Below are 14,147 nucleotides of genomic sequence, written 5' to 3' on the forward strand. Positions count from 1 at the left end.
GAATGGAAGGACCGAATCCTGTAACCAGCGACGCCACTCCTCAAGAGCCAGCTTAACAGCCAGGAGTTCACGGTTACCTATGTCAAAATTTCTCTCTGCAGGCGAGAGCTTGCGGGACAAGAAGGCACAAGGATGGAGGGTGAATCCGAGGGAGAACGTTGAGACAGGACTGCACCGGTGTCGGAAGCGTCCACCTCGAGGACAAACTGGAGTTCTGGGTCTGGCTGGGTAAGGATTGGAGCAGAAGTGAAGCAGTGCTTGAGTTCCCAAAACGCTGCCTCTGCCTCAGGGGACCAATGGAGTGGAGGTGAGAGTGGTGAGAGGAGCTGCCAAACGACTGTAGTCACGGATGAATTGTTAAAAAAAAAAATTGGCAAACCCCAGGAAACACTGTAACTGCTTCAGATACGCAGGCACAGGCCACTCTGACTGCTCTAACCTTGGCAGGGTCCATTCGTAGCTGTCCTTGAGCAATAATGTAACCCAAGAAGGACACAGAGGAAACATGAAACTCACATTTCTCAGCCTTAACAAATAGCTTATTCTCCAATAGTCTTTGGAGAACTTGGTGGACGTGTTGCTTGTGAGCCTCAAGGTCCTTCGAAAAAGAATGCCATCCACATAGACAAAACGCCCAGTGACATCCCTCAGGACATCATTAACCAGGCTCTGAAAAACAGCAGGGGCGTTAGTGAGACCAAAAGGCATAACCAAATACTCTAAATGTCGAAGTGGTGTGTTTAACGTCGTTTTCCACTCGTCCCCTTCTCTGATGCAGACAAGGTGGTAGGCATTCCGGAGGTCGAGTTTAGTAAACACTGTGGCACCATGGAGGGGGCAAAAGCAGCACTGATAAGTGCCAAGGGATACTTGTTCCTGACAGTGATACTAATCAACCCACGGAAGTGTATGCATGGCCTCAGTGACCCATCCTTCTTCTTGAGAAAGAAAAACCCAGCTCCCACCAGAGGGGAAGAAGGCCTGATATGTCCGACAGCCAGGGAGTCCTGGGTGTATTCTTCCATGGCTTCTTGCTCGGGGCGAGAGAGGTTATAGAACCTGCTACTAGGGAGAGGAGCTCCAGGCTGAAGCTCGACAGCACAGTCGTACGGCCACTGAGGCGGCAGAGATGGGGTGTGGTGCTTACTGAATACAGGAGCTAGACCGGGATATTCTGGAGGAACAGAAGACAGGTGTGGGGGTTCTGGAATAGACTGGGGTTGGAGTTAGTTGAGTAGAACAGGGTAAACAAGTCCTGAGTGGAATCCAAGGTAGTGGTGGTGAGTAAAATCCAGAGCAAGGTAGTTGGGTGGTGAGATGTGGAACAGGAGCCAGAGACAGCGCAGTAACTGCAATGAGAGGATAAACGGTGTCAGGCAGGGAAACAGGCACAGCAGAGTAACAGGATCTTGAATAATCATAAATGGCTAGAATCATAAACTGACTGAGCAGAGATTACGATCTGGCAGAGTGGAAGTGGCAGGACTGAGTATTTGTAGAGGTCTTGATTATGGAATGAATTGCAGCTGGTAGGGTTCTGCTCTGACTCCAGCACACCTGTCTCCAACGGAGAGAGAGAGAGAGAGAGAGAGAGAGAGAGAGAGAGAGAGAGAGAGAGAGAGAGAGAGAGAGAGAGAGAGAGAGAGAGAGAGAGAGAGAGAGAGAGAGAGAGAGAGAGAGAGAGAGAGAGAGAGAGAGAGAGAGAGAGAGAGAGAGAGAGAGAGAGAGAGAGAGAGAGAGAGAGAGAGAGAGAGAGAGAGAGAGAGAGAGAGAGAGAGAGAGAGAGAGAGAGAGAGAGAGAGAGAGAGAGAGAGAGAGAGAGAGAGAGAGAGAGAGAGAGAGAGAGAGAGAGAGAGAGAGAGAGAGAGAGAGAGAGAGAGAGAGAGAGAGAGAGAGAGAGAGAGAGAGAGAGAGAGAGAGAGAGAGAGAGAGAGAGAGAGAGACTGAGACTGAGACTGAGACTGAGACTGAGACTGAGACTGAGACTGAGACTGCAGGTCAAGAAGACACCGGATGAACACCAGAGGGCGTAGCAGGAGCAGATGTGACAGGCGTTATGCCGGCAGCGTGGTCCCATGGTGTTTATACTTGCGTACTATTGTTTGTACAGATGAACGTGGTACCTTCAGGCGTTTAGAAATTGCTCCCAAGGATGAACCAGACATGTGGAGGTCTACAATTTTTTTTCTGGGGTCTTGGCTGATTTCTTTTGATTTTCCCATGATGTCAAGCAAAGAGGCACTGAGTTTGAAGGTAGGCCTTGAAATACATCCACAGGTACACCTCCAATTGACTCAAATAATGTCAATTAGCCTATCAGAAGCTTCTAAAGCCATGACATACTTTTCTGGAATTTTCCAAGCTGTTTAAAGGCACAGTCAACTTAGTGTATGTAAACTTCTGACCCACTGGAATTGTGATACAGTGAATTATAAGTGAAATAATCTGTCTGTAAACAATTGTTGGAAGAATTACTTGTGTCATGCAAACTATAGTTTGTTAACAAGAAATTTGTGGAGTGGTTGAAAAACTAGTTTTAATTACTCCAACCTAAGTGTATGTAAACTTCCGACTTCAACTGTACGTGAGAATGCTGTTCATTGACTACAGCTCAGCGTTCAACATCGTAGTGCCCTCGAAGTTCATCACTAAGCTAAGGACCCTGGGACTGAACAGCTCCCTCTGCAACTGGATCCTGGACTTCCTGATGGGACGCCTCCAGGTGGTGAGGGTAGGCAACAACACATCTGCCACGCTCATCCTCAACACAGGGTGCCCCTCAGGGGTGCATGCTTAGTCCCCTCCCTTACTCTCTGTTCACCCACGACTGTGTGACCGTGCACGAGTCCAACACCATCATTAAGTTTGCCAACGACACGACAGTGGTAGGGCTGATCACCGATGACAGTGAGAGCGCCTATAGGGAGGTCAGAGACCTGGCAGTGTGGTGCAAGGACAACAACCTTTCCCTCAACATCAGCAAGACAAAGGAGCTGATCGTGAACTACAGGAAACAGAGGGCCGAGCACGCATCCATTCACATCGACGGGGCTGTAGTGGAGCAGGTTGCGAGTTTCAAGTTCTTCTGTTTCCACATCACTAAGGCTCTATCGTGGTCCAAAAACACCAACACAGTTGTGAAGAGGGCACGACAATGCCTCTTCCCCCTCAGGAGGCTGAAAATATTTGGCATGGCTCTCAGATCCTCAAAAGGTTCTACAACTGCACCATTGAGAGCATCTTGACTGGCTGCATCATCGCTTGGTATGGCAATAGCTTGGCATCCTTCCGCAAAGCCAGGACCTCTATACCAGGCGGTGTCAGAGGAAGGCCCTAAAAATTGTCAAAGACTCCAGCCACCCAAGTCATAGACTGTTCTCTCTGCTACTGCATGGAAAGTAATACCAATGCATCAAGTCTGGAACCAACAGGACCCTGAACAGCTCATAGCCCCAAGCCATAATACTGCTAAATAGTTCGTCCGGGTAGCTATTTGGTTAACTATTTAACTATCGGCATTGACTTTTTTGCACTCAGTTTTTTGACTCATCACATACGCTACTGCTACTATTTACTATCTTTCTCTTTATTCCTAGTTATATGTACAGTACCAGTCAAAAGTTTGGACACACCAACTCATTCAAGTGTTTTTCTTTATTTTGCCTATTTTCTACATTGTCTTCACTATTATTCTACATCAAAACTATGAAATAACGCAGATGGAATCATGTAGTAACCAAAAAAGTGTAAAAAAAATCTAAATATATTTTATATTTGAGATTCTTCGATATAGCCACCCTTTACATTGATGACAGCTTTGCTCACTGATGGCATTCTCTCAACCAGCTTCATGTGGAATGCTTTTCCAACAGTCTTGAAAGAGTTCCCACATAAGGAGTTCCCACTCTGGGGGCTCCCGAGTGGCGCAGCCGTCTAAGGCACTGCATCTCAGTGCTTGAGGCATCACTGCAGACACCCTGGTTTGATTACAGACTGTATCACACCCGGCCGTGATTTGGAGTCCCATAGGGCGGTGCACAATTGGCCCAGCATCGTCCGGGTTTGGCCTGTGTAGGCCCTCATTGTAAATAAGAATTTGTTCTTAATTGACTTGCCTAGTTAAATAAAGGTTGAATAAAAAAAAATAAAAAAAATATGCTGAGCACTTGTTTGCTGCTTTTCCTTCACTCTGTGGTCCAACTCATCCCAAACCATCTCAATTGGGTTGAGGTCGAATGATTGTGGAGGCCAGTTCATCTGATGGAGCACTCCATCACTCTCCTTCTTGGTCAAATAGCCCTTACACAGCCTGGTGGTCATTGTCCATTGGGTCATTGTCCTGTTGAAAAACAAATGATAGTTCCACTAAGCGCAAATCAGATGGGAATGGCATTTCGCTGCAGAATGCTGTGGTAGCCATGCTGGTTAAGTGTGCCTTATTCTAAATAAATCACTGACAGTGTCACCAGCAAAGCACCCCCACACCATCACACCTCCTCCATGCTTCACGATGGGAACCACACATTCAGAGATCATCTGTTCACCTACTCTGTGTCTCACAAAGACACTGCGGTTGAAACCAAAAATTGCAAATTTGGACTCATCAGACCAAAGGACAGATTTCCACCGGTCTAATGTCCATAGCTCGTGTTTCTTGGCCCAAGCAAGTCTCTTCTTATTATTGGTGTCCTTTAGTAGTGGTTTCTTTGCAGCAATTCGACCATGAAGGCCTGATTCATGCAGTCTCTTCTGAACAGTTGATGTTGAGATGTATCTGTTACTTGAACGCTGTGAAGCATTTATTTGAGCTGCAATTTCTGAGGATGGTTACTCCAATGAACTTATTCTCTGCAGCAGAGGTATCTCTGGGTCTTTCTTTCCTGTGGCGGTCCTCATGAGAACCAGTTTCATCATAGCGCTTAATGGTTTTTCGACTGCACTTGAAGAAACGTTCAAAGTTCTTGACATTTTCCATATTGACTGACCTTCATGTCTTAAAGTAATGATGAACTGACATTTCTCTTTGCTTATTTGAACGGTTCTTGCCATAGTAAGGACTTGGTCTTTTACCAAATAGGGCTATCTTCTGTATACCACCCCTACCTTGTCACAACAGAACTGATTGGCTCAAACACAAGAAGGAAAGAAATTCCACAAATTAACAAGGCACACATATTAATTGTAATGCATTCCAGGTGACTACCTCATGAAGCTGGTTGAGAGAATGCCAAGAGTGTGCAAAGCTGTCATCAAAGCATAAGGGTGGCTACTTTGAAGAATCTCAAATTTAAAATATATTTTGATTTCTTTAACACTTTTTTGATTACTACATTATTCCATATGTGTTATTTCATAGTTTTGATGTTTTCACTATTATTCTAATAATGTAGAAAATAGTAAAAATATAGAAAAACACTGAAATTGACTGGTACTGTACATACAGTGCATTCGGAAAGTATTCAGACCTCTTTACTTTTTCCACGTTTTGTTATATTACAGCCTTATTCAAAATGGATTAAATAGTTTTCCCCCTCATCAATCTACACACAATACCCCATAATGGCAAAGCAAAAATTGGTTTTTAGAAATGTTAGCAAATGTATTAAAAAATCAAATGCTGATATATCACATTTACATAAGTATTCAGACCCTTTACTTGTTGAAGCACCTTTGGTAGCGATTACAGCCTCGAGTTTTCTTGGGTCTGACGCTACAAGCTTGGCACACCTGTATTTGGGAGGTTTCTCCCATTCCTTTCTGCAGATCCTCTCAAGCTTGTCAGGTTGGATGGGAGCGTCGCTGCACTGCCATTTTCAGGTCTCTCCAGAGATGTTCAAGTCCGGGCTCTGGCTGGGCCACTCAAGGACATTCAGGGACATGTGTTGTCTTGGCTGTGTGCTTAGGGTTGTTGCTCAATCTTTTATTTATTTTAAATTTTTATTTAACCCTTATTTTACCAGGTAAGTTGACTGAGAACACAGCCACGACCTGGGGAATAGTTACAGGGGAGAGGAGAGGGGGATGAGTGAGCCAATTGTAAGCTGGGGATGATTAGGTGACCATGATGGTATGATGGCTAGATTGGAAATTTAGCCTGGACACCGGGGTTAATACCCCTACTGTTACGATAAGTGCCATGGGATCTTTAGTGACCACAGAGAGTCAGGACACCCGTTTAACGTCCCATCCGAAAGACAGCACCCTACACAGGGCAATGTCCCCAATCACTGCCCTGGGGCATTGGGATATATTTTTTTAGACCAAAGGAAAGGGTGCCTCCTACTGGCCCTCCAACACCACTTCCAGCGGCATTTGGTCTCCCAACCAGGACCATCTTGACTAGTCTCACAGTCCCTGCCACTGAAAAACATCCCCACAGCATGATGCTGCCACCACCATGCTTCACCGTAGGGGCGGTATTGGCCAGGTGATGAGCGGTGCCTGATGTCCTCCAGACGTGACGCTTGGCATTCAGGCCAAAGTGTTCAATCTTGGTTTCATTAGACCAGAGAATCTTGTTTCTTGGTCTGAGAGTCCTTTAGGTGCCTTTTGGCAAACTCCAAGTGGGCTGTCATGTGTCTTCCGTCTGACCACTCTACCATAAAGGCCTGAGTGCTGCAGAGACAGTTGTCCTCCTGGAAGGTTCTCCCATCTCCACAGAGGAACTCTGGAGCTCTGTCAAGAGTGACCATCGGGTTCTTGGTCTGACCAAGGCCCTTCTCCCCCGATTGCTCAGTTTGGCCAGGCGGCCAGCTCTAGAAAGAGTCTTGGTGATTCCAAACTTCTTCCATTTAAGAATGATGGAGGCCACTGTGTTCTTGGGGACCTTCAAAGCTGCAGAAATGTTTTGGTACCCTTCCCCAGATCTGTGCCTCGACACAATCCTGTCTCGGAGCTCTACGGACAATTCCTTCGACGTCATGACTTTGTTTTTGCACTGTCAACCCTGGGACCTTATATAGACAGGTATGTGCCTTTGCAAATCATGTCCAATCAATTGAATTTACCACAGGTGGACTCCAATCAAGTTGTATAAACATCTCAAAGTTGATTAATGGAAACAGGATGCAGCTGAGCTCAATTTCGAGTCTCATAGCAAAGGGTCTGAATACTTATGTAAATATGGTATTTCTGTTTTCATTTTTTATACATTTGCAAAAATGTTGATACACCTGTTTTCACTTTGTCATTAGGGTGTATTGTGTGTAGATTAAGGAGGATTTTTCATTTTTCAAATCCATTTTAGAATAAGGCTGTAACGTAACAAAATGTGGAAAACGTGAAGGGGTTTGAGTACTACCCAAATGTTCTTTATCTACCTCAATTACCTCGTACCCCTGCACATCGACTCGGTACTGGTAGCCCTTGTGTGTATATATAGCCAAGTTATTGTTACTTATTTGTGTATTGTATTACTTTTGTTATTACATGTTTTACTTTTTTATTATTTCTCTATTTTCCACACGTGTTGTTTACGAAGCATGTGAAGAATAAAATTAGATTGAGTTAGTGTCGGATTCTTTGGACCAAGCTAATGCTTTGCCCAATTATACAATTACAAAAAATATATACCATTTAGAGTTTTTGCATTTTTGCCTTTCTGGAGTTATCTATATTTTATGGTCTGTACTCTGTACATAGACATGTGAGGTGTCATAAGTTTTAATAATGGTTGTTGTTTTAGACACATTTGCCACACCGCATTCTATAACCTAAACTACTTGTCACAGGCGTCGAAAGGATTAGACCAAGGCGCAGCGTGTATAGTGCTCATCTTCATTTATTTTAAGAGAACACTTAAACAAAATAACCAAACGACAAATAGTTCCGTAAGGTACACAGACTATACGGAAAACAACCACCCACAAAACCCAAAGGAAAACAGGCTGCCTAAGTATGGCTTCCAATCAGAGACAACGAAAGACACCTGCCTCTGATTGGAAACCATACTGGCCACACATGGAAAATGAAACACAGAAACAGAAAACTAGAACAAATTCCCCTAGAAACAAACCAACCCCAAAACACACAAAACAACCCCCCTGCCACGCCCTGACCATACTACTATGGCAAAATGACCCTTTTCACTGGTCAGGATGTGACAGAACCCCCCCCCCCCCCCCCCCCCGAAGGTGCAGACCCCGACTGCACCCCAAACAAAAAACCCACAAAAACAACCCCAAACTTAAAGGGAGGGAAGGGAGGGTGGCCACTGTCTACGACGGTTCCTGTGCGACACCCACCCCTTCCGGCAATCCTCCAGCTACGGAGGTGGCTCCGGCTCCGGGCGTAGTCCCCGTTCTGCGCTGCCGACCACCGCCGGAGGCTCTGGGCTGCAGACCGTCGCTGAAGACTCTGGGGCGCAGACCGTCGCTGAAGGGGCGTCGCTGGAGGCTGAGGGGCGTCGCTGGAGGCTGAGGGGCGTCGCTGGAGGCCCCGGGCTGAGGGGCGTCGCTGGAGGCCCCGGGCTGAGGGGCGTCGCTGGAGGCCCCGGGCTGAGGGGCGTCGCTGGAGGCCCCGGGCTGAGAGGCGTCGCTGGAGGCTCCGGGCTGAGAGGCGTCGCTGGAGGCCCCGGGCTGAGAGGCGTCGCTGGAGGCCCCGGGCTGAGAGGCGTCGCTGGAGGCCCCGGGCTGAGGGGCATCGCTGGAGGCTCCGGGCTGAGAGGCGTCTCTGTAGGTTCCGGACTGGGGATCTTCGCTGCAGGCTCCGTGCCATGGATCATCACTACTGGTTCCGCGCCATGGATCATCACTGGAGGCTCCGGGCCATGGGTTATCACTGGAGGCTTCGTGCCATGGATCATCACTGGAGGCTTCGTGCCATGGATCATCACTGGAGGCTTCGTGCCATGGATCATCACTGGAGGCTTCGTGCCATGGATCATCCCTACAGGCTCCAGGCCATGGATCATCACTGGAGGCTTCGTGCCATGGATTAACCCTACAGGTTCCGGGCCATGGATCATCACTGGAGGCTTCATGCCATGGATTATCGCTGGAGGCTTCTGACCGTTTATCATTACTGGAGGCTTCCTACGGGGAGCTGGAACCGGTCTCACCAGACTGGGGAGACGCACAGGAGACTGGGTGCGCAGAGCAGGCACAAGGCACACTGGGCCGTGGAGGCGCACCGGAGGTCTGGAGCTCAGGGCTGGCACACCCCGTCCTGGCTGGATGGTCACTGTAGCACGGCACGGGCGGAGCGCTGGCACAGGGCGAACTGGGCTGTGCTGGGGAATGAGGGCTGCCGTGCGTAGAGCAGGCGCAGGATAAACTGGGCCGAGGAGACTCACTGGCGGCCAGATGCGTTGAGCCGGCGCACTTCTTCCTGGCTGCCGGCCAACTCTCGCCTGGCAACGCTGCGGAGCCCGTACCGACCGCACCGGACTGTGCGTGCGGATGGGCGAGAGTGCGCATTTCTCGCCCCTCTGCACGCCCGCTCCGCAGTGCCCTTTCCGCCAGCACCATTTCCCGGAATCTCGCGTCGAACTCAGCGCTTGACTCCTTCCTTGGCTCCGGTTTGCTCCACGGCTCTCTCCTATATGCCTAGGAAGTTAGGTCAGGGCTCCCCCCTGACCTAGCCAAACTACCCGTATGTCCCCCCAAAAGTCTTTGGGGGGGCTGCCTCTCAGCCTCCTCTTGCCGCCTCAGCCGTTCCTCCCAGTATCGCCGTTCCGCCTTCGCTGCCCCTATCTCCTCCGGCGGGCGGCGATATTCTCCCGGCCTTGTCCAAGGTCCTGCCCAATCCAGGATTTCCTCCCAGGTCCATGACTCCAAGCCATAGTGCTCGGTCCTGCTCCTCCTCCCACGCTGCTTGGTTTTCTTTTGGTGGGTGGTTCTGTCACAGGGGTCATTGAAAGGAGACCAAGGCACAGCGTGTATAGTGCTCATCTTCATTTATTTTAACCTCCCTGATGTCACTTTGTACAAGTTTTGACTGCTTGTTATCAATTCTTTTAGTTTTTTGGTGTGAGCGAATGTTTGCGGTTTTTAAAATGGTTAAATTTCCGTTTCATTACAAGGGTTCTATTTCTTGCTGTAAATGTTTTTTGTGCAATCACACAATTCAAGCTAACTACAATATATTAATATATTTTAGTCAACAGCCAGTGGAATCGCGTGGCGCGAAATACAAATACCTCATAAATGCTATAACTTCAATTTCTCAAACATATGACTATTTTACACCATTTTAAAGACAAGACTCTCGTTAATCTAACCACACTGTCCGATTTCAAAAAGGCTTTACAGCGAAAGCAAAACATTAGATTATGTCAGTAGAGTACCCTGCCAAAAATAAATCACACAGCCATTTTCAAAGCAAGCATATATGTCACAAAAACCAAAACCACAGCTAAATGCAGCACTAACCTTTGAAGATCCTCATCAGATGACACTCCTAGGACATTATGTTATACAATACATGCATGTTTTGTTCAATCAAGTTCATATTTATATCAAAAACCAGCTTTTTACATTAGCATGTGATGTTCAGAACTAGCATACCCACCGCAAACTTCCGGTGAATTTACTAAATTACTCACGATTAATGTTCACAAAATACATAACAATTATTTTAAGAATTATAGATACAGAACTCCTTTATGCAATCGCGGTGTCAGATTTTAAAATAGCTTTTCAGTGAAAGCACATTTTGCAATATTCTGAGTAGATAGCCCGGCCATCACAGCTAGCTAATTTTACACCCACCAGTCTGGCCCTCACCAAACTCAGATTTACTATAAGAAAAATTGGATTACCTTTGCTGTTCTTCGTCAGAATGCACTCCCAGGACTTCTACTTCAACATCAAATGTTGTTTTGGTTCAAAATAATACATAGTTATATCTAAATACCTCCGTTTTGTTTGTGTGTTCAGGTCAGTATCCGAAGGGTGACGCGCGAGCGCATTTCGTGACAAAAAAATTCAAAATATTCCATTACCGTACTTCGAAGCATGTCAAACACTGTTTAAAATCAATTTTTATACGATTTTTCTCGTAAAATAGCGATAATATTCCAACCGGGCGACGTTGTATTCATTCAAAGAGAGAAAGAAAAACATGGAGTCCTCTCGTGGACGCGCACTCCAGTGTCATTGTTCCCTGCCTGACCACTCACAGAAACTCCTGCTATTTTTCGCCCAGAGACTGCAGAGATGTCATTCCACTTTCTGGCGCCTTCTGAGAGCCAATGGAAGCCTTAGAAAATGTCGCGTTACAGCAGAGATGCTGTATTTTTGATAGAGATGCCACAGAAGGAAAACAAATTGTCAGACAGGGCACTTCCTGTATGGAATCTTCTCAGGTTTTGGCCTGCCATATGAGTTCTGTTATACTCACAGACACCATTCAAACAGTTTTAGAAACTTTAGAGTGTTTTCTATCCAAATCTACTAATTATATGCATATTCTCGTTTCTGGGCAAGAGTAGTAACCAGTTTAAATTGGGTATGTTTTTTATCCGGCCGTGCAAATACTGCCCCCTAGCCCCAACAGGTTAAGAGAAGACTTAAACAAAAAATACCAAACGACAAACAGTTCCGTAAGGTACACAGACTATATGAAAAACAATCACCCACAAAACCCAAAGGAAAACAGGCTGCCTAAGTATGGCTTCCAATCAGAGACAACGAAAGACACCTGCCTCTGATTGGAAACCATACTCGGCCACACATGGAAAATGAAACATAGAAACAGAAAACTAGTACAAATTCCCCTAGAAACAAACCAACCCCAAAACACACAAAACAACCCCCCTGCCACGTCCTGACCATTCTACTATGGCAAAATGACCCTTTTCACTGGTCAGGACGTGACACTACTTTAACTACATGAGAGCTTTCAAGAATGCATGACTTAACTACCTGGTCAAAACAAACATCCAGATGACTTGTTGCGATGATGATAATGCAGAGGACATCCTGGCAACAATATGCCATTGTTGACATACAACAGATATGGGATAAACATTTATTAATGATCATCTACTGTAGTAGAGTTTTAAGTTCCTTGGCGTACACATCACGGACAAACTGAAATGGTCCACCCACACAGACAACGTGGTGAAGAAGGCGCTGCAGCGCCTCTTCAACCTCAGGAGGCTGAAGAAATTCGGCTTGTCACCAAAAACACTCAAACTTTTACAGATGCACAATCGAGAGCATCCTGTCGGGTTGTATCACCGCCTGGTACGGCAGCTGCTCCGCCCACAACCGTAAGGCTCTCTAGAGGGTAGTGAGGTCTGCACAACGCATCACCGGGTGCAAACTACCTGCCCTCCAGGACATCTACACCACCTGATGTCACAGGAAGCGCAAAATGATCATCAAGGACAGCAACCACCCGAGTCACTGCCTGTTCACCCCGCTATCATCCAGAAGGTGAGGTCAGTACAGGTGCATCAAAGCTGGAACCGAGAGACTGAAAAACAGCTTCTATCTCAAGGCCATCAGACTGTTAAACAGCCATCACTAACATTGAGTGGCTGCTGCCAACATACTGACTCAACTCAAGCCACTTTAATAATGGGAAAATTGATGTAATCAATTTATCACTCGCCACTTTATATTATTTATATTAGATAATGTTTACATAACCTACATGATTCATCTCATATGTATATACTGTACGCTATACCATCTACTGCATCTTGCCATCTTGATGTATTAGATGTATCACTAGTCACTTTAAACAATACCACTTTATATAATGTTTTCATAACCTACATTAATCATCTCATATGTATATACTTTACTCTATGCCATCCTGATGTAATGTATCACTAGCCACCTTAAACAATGCCGCTTTATATGTTTTCATACCCTACAATACTCATCTCATATGTATATACTGTACTCTATACCATCTATTACATCTTGCCTACGCCGTTCGGCCATCACTCATTTATATATTTTTATGTACATATTCGTATTCATTCCTTTACACTTGTGTGTACAAGGTAGTTGTTGTGGAATTGGTAGATTACTTGTTAGATATTACTGCATGGTCGGAACTAGAAGCACAAGCATTTCGCTACACTTGCATTAACACCTGCTAACCATGTGTATGTGACAAATACATTTGATTTGATTTGATTTTAACATGAAGGAATTGCCATCCTTGTTTTATAAGATGTGGGAATTAATTTGTGAGGATTCCTTCTGCCTTAGCCACATTATTGAATTCATTTCCCAATTTTTGTAGACTGCTGTTCAAATTGTGTCATTGAATTGAAACAGGGTGAAATTCACCAAGGATACCTACCCATGTCTGTAGTTTATTCTGAAATATGTCCTTGTGTAAATTGATTACATTACTGGCCTGTCAACATTTTCCAGACATCGTCTTTGTCTAATGTCGATACATTCAGTTAAGTTTCACTTCAAACAGTGCCTTTTTACAAGCATCTGCATATGACATATGTAACCCATGCATAATACTGAACACTGTAGGCCTAGTTCAAGAAAATATTCAGGTTTTATTTCTGTCTATGATATCTGCCGGTTCGTTGATAATTATTTTCACTCCTCTGTGTGTGTGTGTTCCTCTCCTGACCCTGCTGCAGTCTGATACACCTGACACCTTGAGGCTATGTCTGTGCCTATGATAAATAAAGTGTACATATGTTTCCATATAAAATCATTTAATTTTTAAAATATTGATAAATGACTAAATGCAATGGGGATTGAAGGTGTTTTGAAGTGATAAAGGTATCGTCAAGCTGTCAGACAAACAGGATAAGCATGTTTTCCTTTATATCCTGAATGTCAAGTCTCCAATACAAAGTCCCTAAACATGAGAAGATTAGTTTCTGTTTCTCTCACACAAAGGAAAGCTCATACCATTATTAACACAGTTGGTATATCTGGATGAAATCTCACCCAACGCCATACTGTATGGTAGACATGGAAGCAGAAAAGAGTAGTGCCATAGGAAGCCATGCACTTGTTGTATATTGGTGACTAGTTTATCAATGTACCCCCTAATAATGTTAAATCCATCCTGTCTAATCAAGTGTCATCTGAATGCTGAGCAGGGTCCTATTCACTAAGGTGACACGTTCAATCAGATTGTTGCTGATAGAAATGTAATGTAAAGAGTTGACACAGGATTCTATATCCTATTCTAATGACACAAAATCATCTTTC

Source organism: Salmo salar, chromosome 25, assembly GCF_965601325.2.
Source record: "Salmo salar chromosome 25, fSalSal1, whole genome shotgun sequence".
Taxonomy (NCBI): Eukaryota; Metazoa; Chordata; class Actinopteri; order Salmoniformes; family Salmonidae; genus Salmo; species Salmo salar.